The sequence below is a fragment of the Gambusia affinis genome, linkage group LG15 (assembly GCF_019740435.1).
Source record: "Gambusia affinis linkage group LG15, SWU_Gaff_1.0, whole genome shotgun sequence".
Classification (NCBI taxonomy): Eukaryota; Metazoa; Chordata; class Actinopteri; order Cyprinodontiformes; family Poeciliidae; genus Gambusia; species Gambusia affinis.
Window position 1 is genome coordinate 3,351,317 of NC_057882.1, and position 25,158 is coordinate 3,376,474.

Consider the following 25,158-nt stretch of genomic DNA (forward strand, 5'->3'; position numbering starts at 1 on the left):
TTAAGTGTGTCTCAAGTCTACAACTAACAGTAGATTAGCAAAGCAGATTGTCTGTATGAGTAACATACATACTGTATGTGACCCATTTTTCACCTCAGTCTGAACAGCCAACTTCTAAATCTTTCACTCACCCATAAATCTGATTTTCCATATGTGGTACTAACCAAATATCTAATAGTTTGTAAAGGTCATGTCACAGCCAACGTTTTTGTTATTGACATGAGACATGTTTTGTAATTCTGCTTCACAAAAACCCAGACGCAGTAAACTGGGAAGTAAACAATGGCTGAATATTATAATTAGGAAAATTATGAAAGAAGTGTGTGTCAATGAAGCGAATCACATCACAATCTCACCACTCTTGGTTCCGACTACGCATCCAAACAGACTTCTCTACAGAACTTGCATTATTAGCTTCGTTTGTCTTGTCATCATCTTGTGACAATTATGTTGACTCCTTTCCAGAATAACTTTAAAAATCAATCCACAGTCGGCAGAATCCATAGTTACTTCTGAAAGCAATGAACTGCTGTGTGGCGTCTACAGAATTAAGCATCAAGGCTTCTTGTGTGAACGTAGCCTAGGCTTAGACTGAATCCCAAACTCTGGGCTTGCATACATTTTATCGGATAAATAATTCCTACTCATGGGCAGAGTAAATATTACATATTGTATGGGGGATGAGCGTTTTAGTGCTTTCAGGTTGACATTAAACCTTTAAGTCCTTAAAGGAGTGCTGGCAATTCAACCAAATTAGCAGTACCATAATTCCGCCACACTTTGTGCTGTATGAAAATGTCCTAACGGTTTTTGATATCGGCTGGAAAGTGAAATTATCACGGTAATTTCCCCCACGGTGTAGCAAGAAGTGAAATGAATCTGACAGGCAATCTTTTAATAGATGGTAAATTGCGAAAACAATTTGCTAGATATTGAAAGTTCCAGTTGTAACGGATAAATGCCAAATATATTAACTCACAGGACATTTAAAGAACAGCATACAATTAAAATAAGCAAAAATATAAAATTTAGGACATAAAGGGTTAAATTAGCATGTTGAATATAAATAAAAACTGCAAAGAACATTTTTTCTAGAAATAGCTCCACCTGGTGGAAACCAAAAACACTACAACTTTTAATTTTTAACATCCGTTTTTGTTTTGTTTTTTTCTATAGTAACAAAAACAAACTTAATAGGGATGAAGTTACACTGACCCTGCAGCTGCAATAGCACAACCAAAATGGGCAAGACTAGCAGTTGTAAAATAAATTACATGCAATAATCATAGCAAATAATGAAGTGATTATAATAAACTACTCTTTAGCGACTAATTTTAGCTGTCACAACTCAATGTAAGTCGACAGTGTGTCAAAAATGACATGGAGCACTGGCTGTGTCTGGGCTTCATAACAGGCCAATCTCCACATTTTTTAAAACCTATTTTTATCCTCTGAAGGCTGGCTGAGCGTGAACTGAACGCTCTGCTTCATCCTCATACGATCCCACACATTCACACCCGCTCAGAACAACCAGTCTGTTGCTGCAAAGCTGCAAAGATCTGATGAGAGCCCAGAGTCATGCTGTAAGTTTGTGACAGAAGTTTTTTCCATTTCCGTTCTGTGCTCTGTAGTCTGGGTTTCAACCCTTTGTTCAACTCTGTTCTCGTGAATAATTTTTAGCGTCAGGCAGAGCAGTTGGTAATGAAATAAACTGCATGTTTAAGCCTCATTTGATGAATTTTGCAGATGAAGAGGAAGGATACTACTGCAAAAAGACACTTTTTTTTTTTGCAGTGCGCGAGCCAGAGAGGGTGGGACTGGGAGACTATCTGGGTCAGCGCTCCCTTCGTGTCGCTGCTGCCTCTCTACAAACCCCCTCCAGCTTTGTGTGTGTATGTGTGTGTGTGTGCATGCACGTGTGGGTTGGGAGGGGGGAGGGTGGGACTACCCCAGTCAGCCGCTGCGTTCATGCCCTCACTTCGTTCCCATGCATGCTCGCATATGCGCACATCTTTCACTTGTGGTTATGGGTTTCTTGAAGAAGTTCTCAAGAAGAAACCCATTCACAGGCACCTGGACAGAATATCTGCACAGAAAATAACTAGGTTTCCATTTTTCTTTCTGTATTCAACTGCTGCTGCGGATTCCTGTCATTTTACAATACTAAAAGAGGAAAATAAATAACCAAACGAGACAAAAGGATTTGCCCAAGCCTAATAACGGCTTTTTTTTCATTCCACTGGGGGTTCAATATAAGTTCACAGCACTGCTAAACATCCTGCAATACAATTCACAGATGAAACAATGTCACAGTTTATCATCAACCTAAACGTTTATGCAGCCAAATCTCATAGTCAGTAAGATTTTATCATCCTCTGGTTTGCTTATCCACAAATCAAAAGAGGCAGAAGTGAACAGGTGGAACTAGAGTTCCAGGTTGATTATTCATTGACTAGTAATGGGGAGTGTTGGTGTAAAAAAATGCTTCTCTTTCACAAATGCCCTTTGCTGGTTTGGTTGGCTTATATTTTTGTTCACGGTGCTCCAAGATAGTGTGACTTTAATTTGAATGAAAAGCCTCAGCACCTCTCAGTTTAAGAACAAAATTCAAACTGGAGACGGTGAAGCTGGCAATGTCGCAAGAGATGTTGGATTTCTTCAAGCTATTGGAGGTATGTTTGCTAGAAAATAATGAATAGGTCAGGTCTGGGCTATGATGAACAGAAATTAAGTCAAAACTTTCAGAAACATAACAAAAAACTACAGCGTGCTCAAATCCAGCTATTACCTATCCAGTCTGCCATTTTGTGGTGTTTATTAAAATTTCATTCTTCGAAAACTGTCCTGTGGTACAACAGGTCATTGTATCTGTAACTTTAACATAAAAAAACACAAACATTAAACAAATTTAAAAAATCTGACTTTTGGAACATCATTTCTGCAGATAAGTTCCAATCGACATGTTTCAGTTAAAATCCAATCATTTCATGCTAATTGTTATTTTCTCCCCATACTTGTTAAAAACTGCAGCAGTTGTTCTCCCGGCATCTCAGTTGTTAGAAAACAATTTTTGCATACATCAATGTTGGTATTCTAGAGCTCACTTCAGTTTCTAAAGTTAGCATGCTAACAGCAACAAAATGTTGTTGCTGCAAACACTGAAAAGCTAATTTTTATGTATATTTTGTACAGTCTAAACTTCCATAAGATATGGAAGTCTCATATCAGTCACTACTCAAACAGTAAAAAAACACCTTTAGGTGGTGATAATTGTATTCTAGGTAGTCCACATGTCAAACTGAACCAGATTTGATCAGAATTTCCGATAAAAGAAATTGTCTGGAAACAACATGGGCCTCCAGATATTTGGGATTACATACTGATATGTTTGTTGAACCTTATTTAAATTGAATAAAGTGTCGCATTTAAAGGATTGTTGTATTTGTTTATTCTTTAAAGTCACTATATAATTGTTGAGTTGTGACAACAAGGTTCAGTTTTCTGAACGGGCCGTACTTTGGATAGAAGAGGACGTGCACCAGATTAGTCTGCTGGGAGGACAGGGAGGTCAGTTTCCATTGGTTTCCAGCTGAGGGTCCAAACATTGCACAACTCCTGTAACTGGAGTCCCTAACACCCAGACACACACACACACCAATCACACACATCCATGCCCCTCCCTGCGTGGCCTCAGCCCTGAGACGCAAAAGGACAAACCTCTTCGTACAAGACCAAGGGTGTGAAGAAAAATCTAGCTAAACTCACAGCCTGTGCTAGCTATCATGGTCACAAGGTTTTGGCTTGAGAGACCTTCAACTGAAAAACTTAACATACAAATTTACAGAAGGTCATTACTTTAGCTCAGCAAATCCTTTCCCTCCCCGTCTCAATTTTCTTCCTCCTCTTGCCCTCCCTCACATTGTGCTGTGTGTGTGCGTGCGTGTGTGTGTGTGTGTTTGCCAGGGTGGGGTTTGGTTAATAAGTGACATGGAAGAGATGGGCAGATGGGTGGTGGCTGGTAGGCTGCAAAAGTACAAAAAATACCTCACAACAATACCAAAACCTCAATGTAGTCCCAAATATTTGATCTTTTTGGAAGCTAAGTCTCTTGGAATTTCCAAAAGATCTTGAAGACTTCATCTAGATTTATGTTGTTCTGTCAGGCATTCAGGGAAAAATTACAAGCATTTCAGCCTCTAACTCGCAGACTGAAGGTTGTTCATTACATGTGAGACGACTGGATACAGCAATCAAAGTAAATGAAGAATATAACCTACAGGTCAATATGCTCTAGAATTATATGCTTATGGGATATGCAAGGACTAAAAAATTATTCTTGGAATATTAACTTTAACCAGTTCTTCCCCAGCCAGATTTGCCTCCATGTGCAGTACTTCGTCTTTTGGTACAAGCCACACGTATCCAGGTATTGCGCGCAAAGGATTTGATTGACAACAGAGTTCATTTGTTGATCGGCCAATAGACTGTATGAGCAAAGGCAATACTTCCTTAAAAACATCTCAACCACCATTTTCAACCCAGATGAGGACATGATATGAGGTGCAAATAGATTAATTCCACAGTCAACTTTTAATCTATCAATTGTGGCAGAAGAGAGCATAGCATCAACTGGATGGGGCAACCCGCATCCAACAAGAGAAACTGGCTGCTGAAGGGTACACGCAAAATGACATCATCGGAGAATCAACCACAGTTCCTGCACGCTCATGGTCCACCCAAGTTCCCACATTCCCACCAACATAGTGAGGAACTCACTGCCAACGGAGACACACCCAACTCAGTTACAACCAAACCAGACATTAACCGGCTAGAGAGAGACGTGACAATGGAGAAGGGGCTTTGAAAAGTATGTGTATGCTGACCTCACAAGAGTTTGTTGGGATTGAAATCAGAACAACAGGCAGGTTGGGCATAGAATTGGTGTAAATTTTTTAGAAAAGCTTTAAAATAAAGAACTACAGGCACATTGTTCTACAGTCCTCTCCCAAACTCTGGAGGTAGTCTCTTTTGAACCCTGCTTGCTGTGAGTGAGCATCATCATCTTGGACGATGCTCACTCCTCCAATCTCTATCTTGGAGGATAAAGATTGGTCCCAAGTGGAGGGATGGAATTTCCACTGGTTGTTGGAGCTAATCTTGATTGGTAGAGAGGACGTTGTGATTTTATCATGCTGCTGTTCAACACAAAAATACATTTTCCTTATGAATGCCCACTAAACCATCACTGTATAATTGCAGGATTGTTGAGGGGGCTGGTCCCCATCTCCAGTGATCATTGGGCAAGAGACACAAACAAGACAAATAACCGTACACACACTCATACATAAGGTGAATTTAGAGACTAATTATGGTAACTTAACAATCATGTTTTTAGCTGTGGGAGGAAGCCAGAATACCTAGCGAGAACTCAAGCATGCACATTGGGAACAAACAAACTATATACCGTACAAATGTGACATCATTTAAAGTTTGTAAGTAGATTCTAATGCCAGGCCCCAGAAAGCTGGTTTAAGAATGGGATGAAGAGTGTGTGACCAGGCAAAGGAGAGAAGAAGCCAGGCTGTTGAAGCTGTGGACAGTTCTCCAACTTTTGAGAACCCTGTTTGTTGAATGAATTAACTGTTGAATCACCAATATGTGTTGTTTCTCCAACCGCAAGCATCCAATCCAATAAACAAGGTCAAACAAGCGTCAATAGTGAAATAAGTTATGATAAATACACATTGCAGCTGAAAAAATGCATCATTATGGTCTTTCACATTGTTTATGTTTTGGTGCTGTTGTAGTCAAACCACCAAAATATGGGATAGGTCATATGCCAGTTTTCACTTTCAGAATTTTAATAATGTGAAGCAGCAAGAATGTCTATAAAAAATACAACCAGTTTTTTTTTTTTTTTTTAAGTTTATTCACTTTTCAAGTGAAGTTTGCTTTCAGACGCAGAACTACAATAACCCAGAGATAAACAGGAAGGAAGTGGTTCCTTAATAATGCTGTATATCTAAAAAAAAAAGGCTTCAAACCAAACGATTGTCTTGTATTTTTATGCTCTTAATCTAACGCATATTCCACATTTCTGTTGTAGAAAACTCTTATTGGCAGGTTCTGAACAACATTGCTTCCATATTTTATTTTAGTAAGGTTTCTACTTTAATGTGGGTATCAGATCTTTCTGTATTTTTGTACATGTACACAATACAGAAATAAAAAAATAAACATGCCTAAGAATTGTTCTGTTAATTAAACATTTATTTTTACATTTTATTTATTATGTATTTCTACTCACACATTGCTTTGCTTCTTATACTCAGAAATTTTACTGCAAAGGGACAAATAAATGAATATTATATTTAATTCTGATCAGAACACATCATGATTAACCTTGTTTTCATAAGATTCTTGCAATTATGAAGTATTTTTAAAGTATAAGATTGCTGTGCTAGATTTATTCATTTATTTATTTATTTCACCAAAGGATCTAAAATTTAGAAAAATAGAGTTCAGAGATGTTTTTCTTGTAACTGAGCACTCGTCAACGTTGGTGTGAGACTAACAAATTCTGTAAATCTTTTGAAATTGACCTGCTGTAAATGGGCTAGTTGTTCTGCATGATGAATGCGAATTGATTTGGATTCCATTTCTTCAGTAGCGCACATGATTTTTTATTTGCAGGCACCTGTTACTGAAACTTTATCAATGTCTACTGCTAGAGTATGAATGTAAAAATCTCTAAGCAACTTCTTTGATTATGATTTTTTTTCTGTATAACTTCATACTTAATTTAGATGAGAAACAATTTCTAACATCAGCTCCTGCAATATGCAGCAGAAAAAAGGTGAGCAGACATTCATTCCGGTTACATCACCAGGCTGATAAAGTCCCAAATACCACAGGCGCAACAACAGGACTACTTCTGCTTCACATCGAGCCACACAGAACCAACTTATCTTGGTTCTTCAGCCACTCCCTGACAGTTTCACTCCCTCCACCCCTGCATCAGCTGAGAACAGCGCGACAACGCCCCTTAAAGGGCCACGGCCCCCTTCAGAGGGGGCTTACGTCCCAGGAAGCGAAAGGTTTGAGATGATCCGATGGTCTGAGAGGAAACAAGATACTTCTCTGCACCATGAGCATGAGGTGTTGAAACATGGAATATGTTATGACTTCAGCAAAATTTGCTTCACAGATTCACATGTAGAGGTACTTTGAGGTTAAAACTGTATTAAAAAGTTAGATTATGCATGTGACATAATTAAAAAGATGTCAGAAAGCGTGTGTATTTATTTTTGCCTTCAAAGTAGTCAGATGTTCTTGTAATTCTTAAAATCATCTTCGTCAAAAATTCTCTAAACTTTTTGAATGTTTTTTAGTGTTTTTCATTTGGATTTCAGCTGTGGTTTGTTTGGCTACCAAACTCTGACAACAAACTATTTGTCAGACAGAAAATTTAGCAACAATAAAATGTCAGACCTTTAGAGGAATGTTTTCAATCCCCGTTTCCTAAAATGACTTTAAAGTACTCTCTGTCAGCTTAAGGGTGTTGTTTTTTTCATGAAAGATGTTTCTTCTTTTGTTTAACATGTGTCCTGTTTTCTCTTTTCTAATCAAAGCCTATTGTGAGAATATTCTATCAAGGTCAGGAACACAGACTCACAATAAAACGAGTAAAGTTTGATAGATAAATTACTGCCTTGAAGGAGAATATCTATAAATAAGGATTAGTTTAAGACATACAGTTGGGCAAATGTTTACAACCATAAACACAAACTTTTAACTAACAGAACAAAAATAAAGACAGATTGATGGCCAACTAAATATTTATAGCAGGATAGCTGCATACTGCTAACTAGCTAGCTGAATGTATGTAGCTACCTAGAAAGCTAGATACAGTTGAGAGCATTATTATTTGATGTTTCCTCCCTGAGACTAACATAATAAAAATTCTTGTAAAACATACCAACATCCTAGAGCTAGAACTACTCTGTCAGGAGGAAATTTCTTAAAGTTTAAAGACTGACCAGTAGTTACTGGTAAAATATGGTGGTGAGAGTTTCATGCTCTTAGTAGAAAAATCTAGTTGGGATGTTTATCATATAAAGCTTAAGAAAAAATATTCAATCTGGAAATGTTGAGAAAAATATTTTTTTTAAAATATGTTCATTAAAACATTACCTTTTTATTTTGGGACTATCTATAAAATCTAGATTTCCTTCTAGCACTGAACATAAAGAAGTGCTCATTGCAGCGGAAACCAAATCACCACTGTTAGGCATTCACAGATCTATCCGCTGATTACATGATACCTCTGACTAAGATGTGTTTGACATTCCTCGGCAAGAACTGTCATGCATGTTCTTCGACGTCCTACAGGACAAAGAAAACATGCTTCAAGGGAAATTTCTCTGCAGTTGGGAATCTGATGAAAACAAGGTCAGAGTCACTGAGGGATCTTCACATGCAGACATGTAGGAACCGACAGCGACAAATAACCAGAAAGGACGCAGTGATGACATCACTAAATGCAAACAAGAGGGCACAGGGGCGTCATTTATTTTAGGTGTTTATTAAATTAGTGGCCAGAGGCAGTCTCATAGAGTAAAATGAGACTGTATGTAATTATTTTTTTTTTTCAATCTTTCCTTCCATTAACCTATCAGTCCATTTATTTGTCCATTTCATTCTTTCCATACATCCAACTATCACCCTATATCAATCTATCTATCCATCCATTACCTTCTGTCTATCTACATATCCATCTATTTCTATCCGGGCATCATTACTATTCATCCAACCATTACCTTCTTCCCATCTGTCCAACTATGGAACTTTCCATAGTTCCATTTCTTTATTCATCCATACATCTGTCCATCCACCCAACCATCAACCTTTCAGTACATCCGAAAGCTACGGACGTACCTTTCGGTACGTATGTACATACGTATATACCTGATTTTCTATTTTTAAAAAAGAGGAAATAAAACACCAGATTGTAGCTTGTAAATGATCTAAGGGACAATAACTTTTTTTTTTTTTTTTTTTATTTTACAGAATTTTATTTGTTCAATATCAGAAGCAAGGAAAGGAAAAACTGTAAATCCACCTTCAGCAGTGGTTGTATGCATGACTATCTGTCTAGCACATCATGGTCGAAAGCTTTTGGCCCTCTCTTTCTCTACGACATTGCTTCAGTTGATTGAGATTTTGCAATGCCTTGGAGAACTGCAGGGGTTCACCTCAAGATGAACCTGCTGAGACATCGACACCTGGGAGGAATTCTCTCTGTAAATTTACAGACTTGCAACACTTCTCTGTTTGACAAGCAGCTACTGTTGCTTCCATGGGATCATTTCCTAAAGACTTTTCTACTCGCAGGCGATCAGTTCATCAATACCCTTGATCAGCACCTGCTGCTACTTACCCTCTTAATTCTCCTCAATCAGGAAGGATGTGTTTTGATTTTCACACACAGTGCTGATGACTTTCTTAAAAAGACTGCAGGGTGTGTTTTTCTCCCTGAGACATTTAATACTAGGCTTAAAGTGACTGTGGCTTAGCTGCTATAGGCATAGTCTGATTAAAGACTAATAACCACATACTACCACTTTCCCATTTTCACCATAATCTCAATTTATGCATTATTTGCAATCATTGTAGGGACAAAATAAGTAACGAGCCTGAATCTGCTAAGGTTTCTATTGTTTAAGGTGAGTAGTTCCTTTCCACTCTCACCAAATGCTTGCTCAGAATGAGGGATTGCTTCAATGCCTCGTTGACTCCACTGACCCAGTGACTCAATGGAGTCTTCTTGGCTTCCCTCCATAAAGGGAATTTTTCACATTTGGCAATAAATTGTCAACGGAATTTGCTCAATTTAATTTAACGTTTAGATTAATTTAGCACAGAATCTGACTGATAACTGGTCTTTATTGCTAAAAAACTACATCTAAAAATTCTATTGATTTCAACTGAATTTAATTCCTGGATACGCAACCAGTGATCATTAAGATATTTCTGTCATTGCAGCTCAGATTATTTGGTCTCTTTCGGATATTTTGCTTCACTGACTGCTTTTTTTTTTATGACCAACAGATGCTGTAAATTGGAATTGAGCCAAACACGGCCCGTCTCCAGGGACCTCTCATCCTTTAAGTTGGTTTCTATAATTGAGTCGCCAGAAAAACAAAAGCTGTGCCATAGAGTAACATATTCATGCCTTGCGGTCGCCTGAATGTTGGGTCAGAAATAATAATACAAAAACAACAACAGAACCACAAACACAGACGGTGAATGTGAGGAGCTAAACTGGGTGTGTCTCCATCTGGCAGGCAAAAAGCTCTCAGAGAGAGAGAGAAGCTGTCTGTTATCTCACCACACCCTGCTGACGCAAAGCCGGCCACCAGTTCCCTATACACCCTCTTCCCATTACACACACACACACACACACGCACACACACACATCTTCAACAAAAAGTTAGTGCACATTTTTCCTGTCCAAGAGTCAAGGCTGTGTGGTCAATGTACCTCTCCAAATGTCACACCTAATTCAGAAAGACCAGCAGTGAGAATATATTTGTGTGTTCTCGCAAATATATTTATTCCAAGCCGTAAAACACTATCTACACTTGTAGCGCATGTTTCAATTCAAACACAAAGTGATTTTCATCTGCTGAAACCAGCAGACGAGAGGAGAAAAAGAGAGAACAAGCAGTAAAACTAAATACTAACCAATAATTATTGATATCGACTGAAATGAAATATTTATATCGTGATACATCTTTCAGCCATATTGTCCAGTTTTCCAGTCATTATACCCAGATCTCATGACCACAGATGAGAGTAGGATCAGTAGCTTAACCAGCAAATCGAGAACTTTCGTCTTTTGCCTCAGCTCTCTCTTCACTACAACAGATCGTTACAGCGCCTGCATCACTGCAGACGAACCACCACTCTGCCTATTAATGTCCTGCTCCATTTTTTTCCTCCTTTGTGAAGAAGACTCTGAGTTGACTCATCCACTCTTTTTTGGTTCAGGACCATGGTGTCAGATTTAGAGGCATTTAAAAAAAGAAAAAAAAAAAAAAAACACAAGAATGGATTTGGTGGCATTTCTTTAGACCAGCAGTAGAAAGGTGGCAGTATGTGCCACCTTTCAAAGAGAAACATTTCAATTTCTTATTTCAACAGCTGATTTCCCCCCAGCAGGTACACAGTGTGGTAAAGTAAATCATCATGGTTCAGTTTCACATTTGAAGTGCTCCATTAGGTTGATGCAAACCTCTCTTTCCTGATACTTTGTTTGTAGTTGTGACATTGTGAGCTCTACATCTGCTCTTTGACGGTCACTGAATTAAAAATTGGATGTTTTTGGTCAGGAATGGTGCGTTTCTTCAGACGACAATAGTAGCTCAGGGAGAAGGTGGAGGATCTCAATCTTTTCACAGATTTTCTGTCTCAAATTACACTGTCATAACGTAGTGACAGTTTAACAAATATGTAAAAAAAATATATATATATTTTGATCATGAAGATTTAAAGTATTCATTTTTCTTCACATTTCTTTTTCAAGAAGCAAGATTCTCTTGCAATATTTTTGAAGTAATATTGATAATGGCCATCAAGGCTTTCCAAAGGTATTCAAAAAGTCTTTCTATAGACTTTCGATGCTCTTTTGTCTCATAGGGATCAAAACCCCGTGAAACGATTACAAGAAAGTGTCTGCTTGGGATGAAGAAATGCTTCCTCTTAAAACTCTCACCGTTCTCAGTTCAAACCACAGCTGTTGTCAGTGAGGGAGAGAGAAAGTGTGCTCCTGTTTTATGACTCTTTTATTTACAGGAATCTAACGGTTGAAACAGACTTCAGAGTTTTATCAAGTCAAGTGGAGTAACGGTTTCAGACAACCACCAGCTGAGACTCCAGTTCAAAAGCCCGACCTCACAACGATGAAGTCACAGGGAAAAAGGTGAGGGGAAACCATGGCGTACAGATGACCTGGGTCTGATTTGGTTTCATTTCTATTTTCTGCTGAATCCCTTATCATTTTTATGAGAAAGCCTGCATGTGTGTAGCTTTTACCCAGAAGAAAAAACAAGCAAAAAAAAAAAACTGATTATCTTCCTCCTCTCTTGGAACTGACACACCCACCATCCTCTCTCCTCTTCCTCTCGCCCCTTTCTTTCCCCTCTTTTCACTTTTTCTTTGTGGCCGCCTTGGCAGCGCCGCCGCGGTTGCCACAGAGACAGGATTCTTCACCCCCCCGGTGAATGACTGTGCCGCGGTTGGTGGGCACGGGGGGAGTCGCTCTGCTCCACCACCAACATCATCACCATCACCAGCCCTGCATCCAGGCTTAATCTAAGGTGACACGGCCACTGTCCTCACGCAAACACACAAGGCACACACACACACACACACACACACACACACCCGCAAGCGTGACAACACCGGCATGCAGCAAACACTCGCAGCAAGAGGAAAGTGTGTCCCGTACATTTAACAAACCCCTTCTGTCCGCCACTACCGCGCTCATTCACGTAACTTACATCCCACGTCTCCACTGGAAGCGGATCACATTCAGACCTACTCAGGCCTCCGTAGTGAACACACTTACTCACTTCCTTTCCTTTGAACATCTAGTGCCAACGTGTCTCCGCTCCCTTTTCAAAACCAAACTTTAAAGTCAGAGCTCTAAATCCTTGTTCTCTTCGACTGTAAATCAGAAGTTATGTTTACTGACATCATTTCATTAAACAAATTAAAGAAGACAGTTAGGTGATTAAAGAGATTAGGAAAAGAAGCAAAATAGTTTAGAACCAAGACCTTAGTATGAAACCTGTAGTCTAACAATTTTAAACAATTTAATCAGAATTTATTTTCATTATTTCATTCATTTGAGGATTGTCTGCTGTGTTTTGGATCACTACTCTGCTGTGATTCAGTTCAGGTCAAGTTTCTTGTACAGAGGAGTCCGTGGTCAACTAATAGAGCTGCCATCTATATTTTTAATGTGTATTTTGAAGAATCACATTACAAAAGGTTGATGGGAGACAAAACATTTGAAATAAATTATTTAATTTTGCAAAATTAAAATAAAAAGAAAAGGCTTTGGCTCTCACTTCAGGTAGTTTTGGACTCGTTAATCATTTTCTGGTCTGGTCATGACCTTAAAAAGTTACCAGGAAAACCGAAAGCTGTAGAGTCTGACACGGTGTCCTTGTTTTGTTTAAAGGTAAATTTCCTGGGAAGTCCAATTATGAGAATATTGACAGTTTTTTAAAATATTTTTGACCTGCAAGAAAGTAACTCAGTTTTCACATATAGTTTTTCAGCTTTTGCTTTGTTTTTCTTTAATACCTGATTATGTTTTGAAATATTTAGTGGTCAATTTAAGATTTCATGGAAATGCTAAGTGTTGTACTGCAACCAAAATCTAGACATCCACTTTTAGAACAGCTTCATTAGAAACAAACAAATTAAAAGTCAAATCTTCTTTTATGATATTTTTGAACATAACACTGTTTGATCGGATTTTACGGCCACACATTTTGAGACAGTCTCATTCCCATAGATTTCCAATCCATCTTTACGCTGATATCATCTCCAGAGTCAGGATGTGAACGTGTGTGTGTGTTTATACACAAGTAAACACACACACTTCATCAGCCTTGTGATGCCTCTGAGTCCTCTGGAAGTACAACATGCTGGTAGTAAACCTCCAGCCTTCTGGCATGCGTTCACTTGCACTAAGTGGCATTTATGATTAAAATATTCTGTGTTTAGAGTTTATGATTTCAACTGAAAGGCAAAACAGAACAGAACAAGATATAATCAATGAAGAAAACGACGTGCTGCAATATTTTTAGCCAGACATTATACACAAAAGGATATAAGCCACTAAAATATTTGAATGACAGCTTATTAATTTGACCCCCAGTGAGACAGTGAACAGCAGCAAATAAAAAGATGGACGCAAAACTCATTAAGAAAAAAGATAAGAGTGGAAAATAAAAAGTAGAGCAATTCAAACATGAATAGGTGTATTATTACAGCTATGAGCTTTCAGGAGCAGAAGCCCACATGACAAATCCTCTTGACCTTTCATGAACTTCACACGAACTTCAACTCTACTTCCTGCGATTTGCTGACATCAGAAGAGACTGGGCGTGTTTTCCAAACGGCCACCACCACGCCTGCGTACACGAACAACGCTGACAGATGCCTCCATCAGGCACATGGGAAAAGTTTTCCAAGAGGTGCCGTGAGCAAATACAGATCTGATCTTCTCTCTAAATAGACCTGGAGTAAAAACATCCTTAATCAAAGCCTGGAGCATTTTTATTACTGTGGTTTGTTAGATAAATTCATGTTACAGTATAGATTTTACAACCCCAGTATAGAAGACTATTAAACACACAAACTACGATAGTTATCTCTCTAAGTGATCCGTAAATGGCAAAAAAATGTCCTTGTTTGAAGAAACACTTCATGGCAGTATAAACTTGTGCATTTCAAACTTCCTGTGTTGCAATGCGAACACTGGCTTGGACATAAACAGGAACAAGAGAGACTTAACTTCAACTATTATTGTTTTTCCTTATTTATAACAAAAAAAAAGCCAAATGGATCCTAAAGGGTCTCAAAACAAAAAAACAAAAAAAGTTTTGAACTGTTACTTTTTGAAATTCCTGTAGTAGAACAGTAGTCCTAATATTATGGCTTGGCCAATAGAGATTTAGTTTCTAGTAAGTATGTGTTTTTGGGGGTGCCTTTTTTATTACTGAAAAAAACAGATGGATCATTAAGTAATGTTTGGGAAACGACTCATTGGATCTTTAAACGAATGCTGTGGTAACTTTGAGTAGCAGGAGTGCTTACATTAGCTTGGAAATAAAACGAGAGATTTAGTTTCAAATTAGATTGTTGTTATTTTGGGCTTTCATTAATAGTAAAAAAAAAAAAAAAAAAAAAAATCAACAAATGAATAGTTATATAACCTTTTAAATAATGCCTTACCAAAGCTTTGAACTGATACTAGTCTGTGTATAGCAGCTAACTGCGCTGCAGCGCTAACGTTGACTTGTTCAAAAAGAAATTTGGTTATAGTTTGGACATTTTGGACATCTGTGATTCTATATTACGGCACTCCAAAAGCTGACACTTTTGTTCACAATATACCACTTACTATAGCAATAATCAATGTTAAGTTAGTAAGCTAACGACAAAAAAAATTCCTACAAAATTTCTACATTTTGTAAAGTCCTGTAAAAATAATTTTTCTTTTCAATCCACAACAAACGATTTGTAAAACAAGGATTTAAATGACAGTTAAAGGAAAACTTGAAGTCTCATTTTGTTTACACCATCTCATAAGACAATGAACAATAACCTAGGTAGACTTTCTGTCATCTCATCGTCTGGCTAATACTTCTTTCACAACCACAATTGCTTTGCTTTTTTTTATTGCTACCAGAATGGACGTCAGTAACTTTAATTAAATATCATTGTCTGCTACTGTTTTTCAGACTGGAGCTTTTCCATTACCTTTTTTGGCTCTTTTAAACCATTATATGTTTTATCAAAACATTAAAACAGATTTACAGATACAACTGTTGACATTTTGTATTCATATGCACGCTTATATTGATTTTTTGAAACCTCATAAACATAACTTTTTTATTTCTATGTTTAACATGCATAGGATGGATGGAATGGCACATAGTTCAGATTGTTTCGCAATATTTGCCCTCAGGGTATAAAGCTGCTCCAACGCAACCAATTCCAGGGAATAAATTGTCTCGGTAGTTTCTGCGGAAGCCTGTTAAAAGCCTATAAAAGTTTAAACTAAGTGCTGGTTTTACTGCAAGGTACCACAACTAAAAAAAAAGTATATTCATGATGAGACCAATTTTTATGCAATATGATTCATAGTGCGACTCCGGCGGGGTCTTAAGATCTTGTTTGTGTTTTGTTTCTTTTCCTGCTGGTTGGAGAGAGTGGCTTTATGGACTACTCATTCCCCCCAGAAACCCAGAAATGGAGGGAATTGCTATAGCAACCACTAATGCAACATCTGTCATCAAGTAAGTTCTAACTTCTTTAAAAGGGCGAACTGAAGAAATATCCAAAATGTTTTCCAAATAACACTTTAAAAATGTGACACCACCTATTATTTTCTATGCATTTTTTATGTAAACACACATTATATCAGGTAGCTCCACTGGGAAGTTTGCATCTTTTCTGTAGAATCAACAGACTGTAAATGTTATGATGCCAAAATCATAAAATATACAAGGATGATTAGCACATCAAGGCAGACTGAGTTAAACTGTCACTTAAACATGCAGTCAACACAGATGGCCACTGGGCAGGCCAAGCTGTTCCCAGGGAAATTGGTTAGGTGTGTGTTGGTGTGTGTATGGGTTCTTACACACACACGCTTCAGGGTTTTTTGTTTTTTTCCTAATTTCTGTTCCTCCAATTCTCCAGATTTCTACCATTGACTACTTCTTCAATTGTTTATTGTGGACAGAGCAGTTAAAGATGAAGAAAAGAAAGGAAAGTTTTTGACTCAACATCTGTGAAAATTTACCACCAAGATAGAACAGAGTTATTATTGAGATGAAATCAGAGAAAATTAACTAATGTTCTTAATATGTTGGGGGGATTCAGCAAATGGCCATTCTTAGAGTTTGTAACGATTAGAAAAACTAAACTAAATTAGCTGCTGACTATTTCAATCTGATCATCATGATTAATCATTTGACAAGCATCTACAATTTCCACAAACTCAGATAAGACAGGTGGCTGAAGGTTTACTCACACTTTACCTTAATTATGTACAGATCATATGAGATTTTATAAGATCGCATAATCAAACTACTTTGTCTTATGAAGTACTTTGTTAGTACCTTTAAATCGAATGGGGGGTGTTATGTTTTGACCTGACAACGAAGACTTCAAGAAGTCATTTTCTAACATTACTTGCCAAGGTCACTTTGACAATTATGTAACAGATCTATTCCAAAGTCAGAGTGATACAAAACTTAACCAATGAGTGTTAAATCAGCCGTTCTGCAACAACTATGCAAACCAATTCTCCTCCAACACCTAATTTTTTTTATTTTATTTTATTTTTTTTCTGCAGGATATTTTGGCTAACATTGTCATCTTTTGTACCTTGATTAATGATTAGTCAACCAATGAAAGCAAGCTTGCATTTAGTGGAAATTCGATTCATCTCAGTGTCACCTCCAGATGGTGTGAATGTGGAGAATGTACTAGTGGTGGAAAACATGGAGGAGGAGGAGGAGGAGGAGGAGGTGAAGGAAAAAGAAGAGGAGGAATGACAAAGCTGCAGTAAGCTCCTCATCCTTGTACTGCGGCAGCCTGAGCCTCCTGTAACAGAGTCAGATCACGACATAAAGGGGAGTCCCTGATCCCTTCATAACTGGTTACAAGTCCAACCAGTGTGAAACCAGTTTCTCTGCCAGATCATGACTTTAAATCTACCTTTAAGTCTCTCTTCCACTCTCCATCCCAGGCTCAAATCTACTTTAAGTTGGTATAGAGTTTGGAAATCTCTGCAGATCAGCAGCTCTGTGTGAATCTTGGGTCTACAGCAGCTCTGCTGGTGTCTCAAACATTTCAATCCTGAGCCTGGACCTGGTGAGTGAGCTTCAATTTTTGGTATCATGACGAAAGAATTGGTCTCCTCTGCTCTGCTCTGCCTTCGTCATATAAACAGAGATGTGTCTCTATAAATAGAGCTAAAGCCCCGAAGCAGTCCGGCCTGAGCAAGACAACCCAGTGAACAGAGGGGAAAAAAGCAATAGAGAGAAACCAACAACTCTACTTTGCTTTACCGACTGAGTCTAAGGCAAAACAAAAAGGTAAAGTTTCTACCTGAATTCTGCACGTTTTGACATTTTTTTCTTTATGATATAGAGAAGTCCCTTCTACCTTTCTCAGGAACTCACACTAGAAACCACAATCATAGCAGTCTGTTTTCAAAATAATACATCACGGCTGGGTGAACGGAGATAGAATCAGAGGTAACAGATTCAGCTACAGGTTTTTTGTAGATGGGGGGTGTTATGTTTTGACCTGACACCCCCCCATGTTGACGTCTTGTTCAAACGTCAACACACAAAAAACTTGAAATTATCGGTAGACTGTTTGAAAAATTACAAAAAACAAAAACTATTAAACAGAGCTGAAATTTGGATCACAGATAGCTCCAACTGTCACATTTTCAGTCATTTTTTTGAGTCAGTAGCATTTTTAACGTCCATTAGGGAACTTGAGATGAGCGTGTAAAACCAACTCATGTCCATGTTCTCTGGGATTTTCAGAAAGCTCTGTTGCGAATGCAAAAGAACACAAAGGTATTTTTTGAATTAGGAGAGAAAATTTTAAATAAAACCAGAACCCTGAATAATTTCTGCTTTTTTTTTTTTTTTGCTTATTTTGATGTTTAAATAAAAGTAAAAAACTTTTTAGAATAACCTCGAGTTATTCCCAACTCCAGCAGTCAATAGCTACTATCCTTCATTTTTTCAAATGCATCTTTGCTCTAACACACCTGAATTACCTCTTCAGCATGTCATCAAACTCTGCAGAGGCCTCGTAACGAGCCATTCATTTGATCCCTGCTTCAGCCTTCCTTGACACAGAAAACAATAAATCAACAAATCCAAGTTCAGTGTTTTCAAGTATTAACCGATTTCAAACCCCATGTCACTATGGGCCAGTCTTCTTTGATTTAAAGTAGTAACATGTTGGGTGCATCTCCATCCAGTTTTGTTTATCCCTGCTGACATTTCCCATGTTTCCTCCTCAGACCTGCTCTGCATCACTTCTGTGATTCAGCCACCAAACGGCACAACCAAAAAAACAACAACAACAACAACATCTACCGAGGCGATTGCTCAGATGCAAACACTCTGTTTCCCACATCATTTTTCTCTTCTTTTTTTTTTTTTTTTTTTTTTTTAACTCACTCTCATTTATCTCCTCTGACCCCCAAACGCAACCAGACAAGCAGCCATCTGGCCAAAAGACCAGTCATCCACTCACTCATCTGGGTTGGTTCACCATCAGATGTGATTCGAGCAATGAAACAAGTCTGTGCACGAGGACGCCGAGCAGGAACCGGAGAGAACTTGAAGCACATTGCTCCGAACTGCTGCTCATGCTGATGATTAAGGAACTGAAACTGGCTGTACACGACAGCACCACTGGAAACAGAAAAATCCAACAAGCCCAAATATTCCCTCACCACCTGGAGAACATATACATTTTTTTTAGGGAACTCCGACATCCTACATTCATTCAGATTAAAATGTGAATCATCAAGCGTCTCTTCAAGTAACGCCATCTTTAAAAGTATTTAAAAATTCACTAACCAAACCAGCTAAGCATGCCAGTTTGGCTGCAATTTGATCCAAATGCCGACCAGCAGTGGGTCCATCCAGGATTTGATCAATTACATCAAAGACCTGGCATGCCTAGAGTAGCTGCAGCATCTGATAGGCAGTCAAAAAAAATATCAGCAGATTTATAAGCACCATCAGCAGCAGTGTTTAAAAGCTGAAAATAGCAACTTTGAACACAGCCATGAGCTACATCTACCACATGGTGAGCAGAAACAACAAAACCTTAGTGAAAAATAATAAAAAAGTTACTGATAACCTTTATATTAAATAAAAACTCCTTTGAAAAAGCCTTTTGCAGTTTATTAAGGACAATAAAAGGAAAATCATGCCAGGTTTTCCTCCCAGTTTGGACAAAAGTATTTCTTCTTGGCACCAAAATGAACATTTTGTTTTGAAGCAAGATCTTTGACAGTTTAAGCAGAACCAACAGAGTTCCTATCTGACTCCAGATGGAGGCGCTTGCACTGCAGACGTCGCTGCAATGCTTGAAAACAGCAGACAAGTTTATGGATTTGAAGTTAAAATACATTAAAACTAACTCAATCTGTGTATAAGGACAAAAGTTTTGATATCTCAGAGATCAATTTTGGCTCAGCAGGTTAGTGAATCATTACCTACTGCGCAGCATCGCTTCCCTCCCATTCACACATAGCTGGACTTTGCACCACTGCAACCTTTGCTGTGGATGTCCTGCTGATGTCGTACGACTGACGTGTCAACGTCTCAGCTGATCCACTGAATGAAAAGCACAGACCATGCTTAGATAGGTCTTACTGGTAAATGGACTGAACTTATATAGAGCTTTTCCAATCATTTTCCATCACTTTACACTAGCGTCGCAGTTTTACACTAGAGCACTACATTAACATGTGACAGGAGGAAACTGAAATCGAACCTACAACCTTCTGATCACAGGACGATTACTCTACCCACAGAGCCACAGCTATGTTATCAGTTACCTGCTGTGGTGGCCACTTCCCCTAATCTAATTTTTCTTTATTAGTGCTTAGCATACTTAGCTCTGTGTTACCCTGTGACAGACTGGCGGCCTGTCCAGGGTGATCCCGCCTCTCGCCCAGAACGTTAGCTGGAGGTAGACACCAGCACCTCCTGACCCCACTAGGGACAATGTGTTAGACAATGGATGGATGGATATCATACTTAGCTTCCCTTAAGTTAATTTTAACAGATAAATTCTAAATTGCTAATTTTCTTGGCTACTTTGTAATCAGATGTTGAATAAAGTTTAACATCTGTGTAGAAGTTTTGATTATCGACTGTTAAGAATTCTTCAATAACAAATTTGACCCTGTTGAAGAAATGGTAGATATTAACATGGTTGTATTTAGCGCTTTAGCATTAGCTGCTACTAAATAGCATTAGCTCCCGCTAACTCTGATGTTAGCTTAGCGCTTTAGCATCAACAAAATGACTGATCATTACCAGTGCTTATCAAGATAGACAGAGGTGGAAACATGAGGAGATGGTAAAGAGTGAAGTTAGAGCTGAGGTCCACATTATTATTTTGATTTAGTTGTAGCCCCTCTGCGTGCAAAACAATAATTTGGAAGACAATATTTCATCATAAAGAAATGTTTGAAACGGGTTTTCTCTAAAATTAAATAAAAAGACTCAACAAAACCTTTCTTACAAACCAAACTGACATTTCTGACAAATTATTTTCACTGACTGGCTGTGACAGACCAGCCATTAGGGACACAGGAAAGAATATATGAGGCCTACTTTTGTCCAAAAGCTACTGGTATGATTGTCACTGTAAAAGCTTTGTGTAAAAAACTTAAGACACACTTGCTGCTTCCCTGGGCAGGTGCTGCTGATCAGATGCACTTGATTAATTGATCATCAATGTGGCCACCTCCATGAAAGCAGGAGTTTTCATAGTTTGATGCTCTGCAGCACACATGCCAAGACAGAACGACATCAGTCGTAATCAATGTGGTAGAGGAGCTACAGTTGCTGCACATCAATCTGGAAAAAGCAAACATTCTGAAGAGAATGATAAAATCGTACAGAAACGGCTCCTAAAGGTTATTGCAAGTTCGAGAAACAATAAGTAATCTGATGCATTTCTGCAAAGTTAATCTAGAAAATCCGGCAAAAAACTGAGGATTTTTCATTTGTCACAACATATAAAAGCAGGGCACAGGAATCAAAAGTTGGTGCAATTTCACTTGCATATTTCAACCAACAACTATGTAAACAAGTGGCTGCGTTGCTGCCAAGTGACAGGTGTCTTCCAGTGCAACTACAGTTCACAACAGCCTGAACCGCAGCAGCTGAACCGCAGCAGCTGTACTTCTGCAGCGCTCAATAAGAGGAAACCGTCTGCCATGCAGGATGTGGGACAATATTTATTTTTGCAGTTTGTTCAGAAAAAAAAAGTGACAAGTCTACAATAAGCATTCTGTCAGACCAAGAAGACCTTTGTGTTACAAAGCAACAAAAGGGGTAACGTCATAGGGCACATGAGTAAAACAGCTGCAGTTACGCTGCATTTTTGCTCTCAGTGCACAATTTAAAAATGCACAAAAAAAAAACTGCTGATGCGGTTCAACGGCGGTTATTGTAAATAAAGCAGATTTACAATATTTGCATGCATGTCCACAGGCTGAGTTTAGGTGCAAGTAATAAAAGTCGGGTTAATTTCTATAAAGCAGAATTAACTTTGCTTTTCGCAGGTTCAGAGTTTCAGCCTTGTGATCTTCAATCACCAAGCTGCAGGCAGATCTATCGGTTTCCACTTTGTGCTACAAAACTTTCATTCACCGAAGCAGTCTCATGTTTACCCCGGAGTCCAGAGTTTCTTTCTCAATTCACACAGATTTTACATAAAAGAAACTCGAGCCACACTTAATCTGACGCAGAGAATGCTAAAACGTTCAAAAGCAGTCATTTGTCATGGAAAAAAATTACTTTAAGAAGAGTCTGGATGAGAAGAAATAAGAAATGTATTAAAACCTTGCAAGGTGAGAACAGAAATGCAGAGTCAAAGGAGTCTGTCAAGTCTGCTCTGACTAACAGCGGATTCTGGCTTCCTTTTATATTTGCTGGTCAGCAGATCACACAGTAGCAGGGTGTCACCGTCTCTGGGTGTTTCCCAACAGAGAGAAGAGAGACTTGATTGGATTATAGGTGTGACTCCTTGATTGTTATGCGCCAAGGATTCTGTGGAGCCAACACCGATGGTCTTGCCATTTGTCTATGGGGCTGTTGAAATGGGGATTGTTACTTAATGCATAAAATGCAGTCTCAATTTTGGGTTGGGGAAATAACACCTAGATGGTCTCCTGGATCACAGACATCTCCTGCTGCTACATGACACTGTAGAAGTCTATAGGAGAGCAGATCTTATCAATCTCTTGATAAGATTATGCAGAGACAATCTAAAGCACAATAGGGGTGATGGGCACATTAAAAAAATTTCCATTACACATTGCTTTAAAAAAAAAAGTTTATATTTGATCATTGAAACGTGTTGCTATTTAAAGCAATGTGCCAGATACTGAAACTTCCTTTCTCTCCCCCCACCACCACTTGCGTTTTCAGCCAACAGAGAGCAACACTGCTGGGAACGTTTCAGCTCTGACTCGCAGAAATGTTTGTAAAACTACACTTCCCCCTAGCTGCCTCATCCCTCTCAGCCCAGCAGCTTTTTTACAGGCTTGAGTCCAGCAGATGAAAGGTCTGAGAGATCAGAATATCAGTGAGATCAATGACATTATGACCAATATGCAGTCATGAACTGTAATGGGATGGTACTTAAACTGTGCTGAAGAAGTTAAATGGGAATTTGACATGAAGTAAAAACAATTCTACCTGATGTGCAGGTTTGATTTTAAAATAATTACTAACTTAGATGACAAAAAAAAAATTACAACTACGCTCCATAGTACATGATTTAAATAATTTTGCAAAGAGAATTTGTAAATTGTGTCATGCACTTACGTTGCCCCGAAAACCCGAAATTAAATCCAATGCAATTGTGTGCAATCATGAAACCACCTGTGGGTAATTTTACCTCATCATGAACGCAGCTGTTCCATAAAAAGCATCAGAAGTTTGTTAGGGAGCAATAGTGAACAAACAGCATCACAGTGACCACAGCAGAGAGGTCAGGAAGAACAATGAGAAGTTTATCAAACAATGTGCCAAGCTTTGAACGCTCACAGAGCCATCCATCATCTGAAAGTGGAAAGACGTTGAAGCTTAGTCTGTAAACTATTCCAGGAGTAAAATGTCCAAAACCTACAATGAACCGGATATGAAGTAAAACTATAAATGATTATTTTACTAATCGATTATTCTGAAGAGTAATCAATTTGAATACAAAAATCGGGATGTTCTGTTCACCTTACGTTAGACAATATTAACAATATGTAAAAAAAATTGCAAAAGATATATTTTAATTTCCTATTTCTAAAAAACAATTCACTGCCTTAAAGTAAATAAATGCTTAAATAAGCACTTTCTCCACTACTCATCAATACAGTGTCTGGCTGATCTGTTGACTCTATTTTTATTAATAATTGATTTAAAAAAGTGCTTAATGAGTTTTTGGGTTTTTTACAGAATTTGAACCAAGTGATAAATCTGTAGTACTTGAGTTCTGGGTTGAACAAATTCACAGACAAAAAAGTTTTTTTTTTTTTTTTTTTATCTTATTGTATATATTGTCGAATAGTTTTGATTTAGTCACTGCTCTGACTGTATTGTTTTTTCTGAAAGTTGCATGTTTTAGTTTGTATACTTCAGTTAATTATTAATCAGTGACTAAATTAGTTGGCGATTATTTCAATAATCGATTCATCGTAATTGATCCGATTAAATGTCTCAACCCAGTATGAATAAAAAAATAAATCAATTAATTAAAAACAGACAAAAGGCCTGAATGGGAACTCAGAGATCCACAATCAGGTGGAGAGAATCTGCTGTGAGGACATCCAGCCGTCATGCACTAAACAAATCTGGCTTTTATTTATTTATTTATATTTTTTTTTTAAAGTAGTAAGAAGAAGACTAAAAAAAAAAACAACAAAGGGTCCTGAGGAGACATGTTTGTAGTTTCCCACAAGCCACATTGAGAAAACTGGAAGCATGTAGTAGAACGTCCTCTAGTCAGATGACAACAAAACAGACTTTTTTGGCCTACATGCAAAAACATCAACAAAAAAAACACCATCTGTAAAGTGACAATCAGTGGCAGCATCATGCAGTGGGGCGGTTGTCTACAGCGGGATATCTACAAGCAATTTAGAGAGACCAACTAACCTAACACTCATAACAATAATGCTGCTTCACCATGCAGCCTTTTTGCTGGTCTAATGCATGTAAATCAAACAAACAACTCATTAGTAGAATTCTAATTCAACCGTCTGAATCAGCTGTGTTGGAGAAAGAAAATTATCTATAAACATAAGTGTCTACTCCACTCCTCGGTGGAGTAAAATTTTAGATGCTTTTTAGAGTCTCTGCTTCAACACAAAATCAAAGCAGATTTATTTTTTTAGAATGGCCCAGTCAACATTTAGAGCCAAATCCAGTTGTGGTGAGACCAGAAAGCTGATGTTACCCATCCAATCTGATTGAGACAGAGTTATGTTGCAAAGGAGAACGGACAAAAACGTGCAAAAATGCTCCAATTTCTGACATAAATTCCTAATATCACCCTTTCAGAAAATGTAAT

At 38.1% G+C, this 25,158-nt stretch overlaps 1 protein-coding gene and 1 long non-coding RNA gene across 5 annotated transcripts in view; one reads left to right on the plus strand and one right to left on the minus strand.

Annotated features, from left to right (window-relative positions):
- Window positions 1-25,158, minus strand: part of klf8 (Kruppel-like factor 8) — a 70,538-nt gene that overhangs the window by 43,844 nt on the left and 1,536 nt on the right. The gene's annotated exons all lie outside the window — the stretch shown is intronic.
- On the plus strand, window positions 1,405-23,403 carry LOC122845394. Of its 4 annotated transcripts, none has more exons than XR_006373030.1 (4): window positions 1,405-2,672; window positions 11,857-12,380; window positions 14,172-17,909; window positions 18,860-23,403. It is a non-coding gene; the product is annotated as an uncharacterized LOC122845394 (long non-coding RNA). The 4 variants fall into 4 exon arrangements; XR_006373028.1 differs by having other exon boundaries at window positions 11,857-11,983; window positions 12,238-17,909; XR_006373029.1 differs by having other exon boundaries at window positions 1,405-1,583; window positions 1,795-2,672; window positions 11,857-17,909.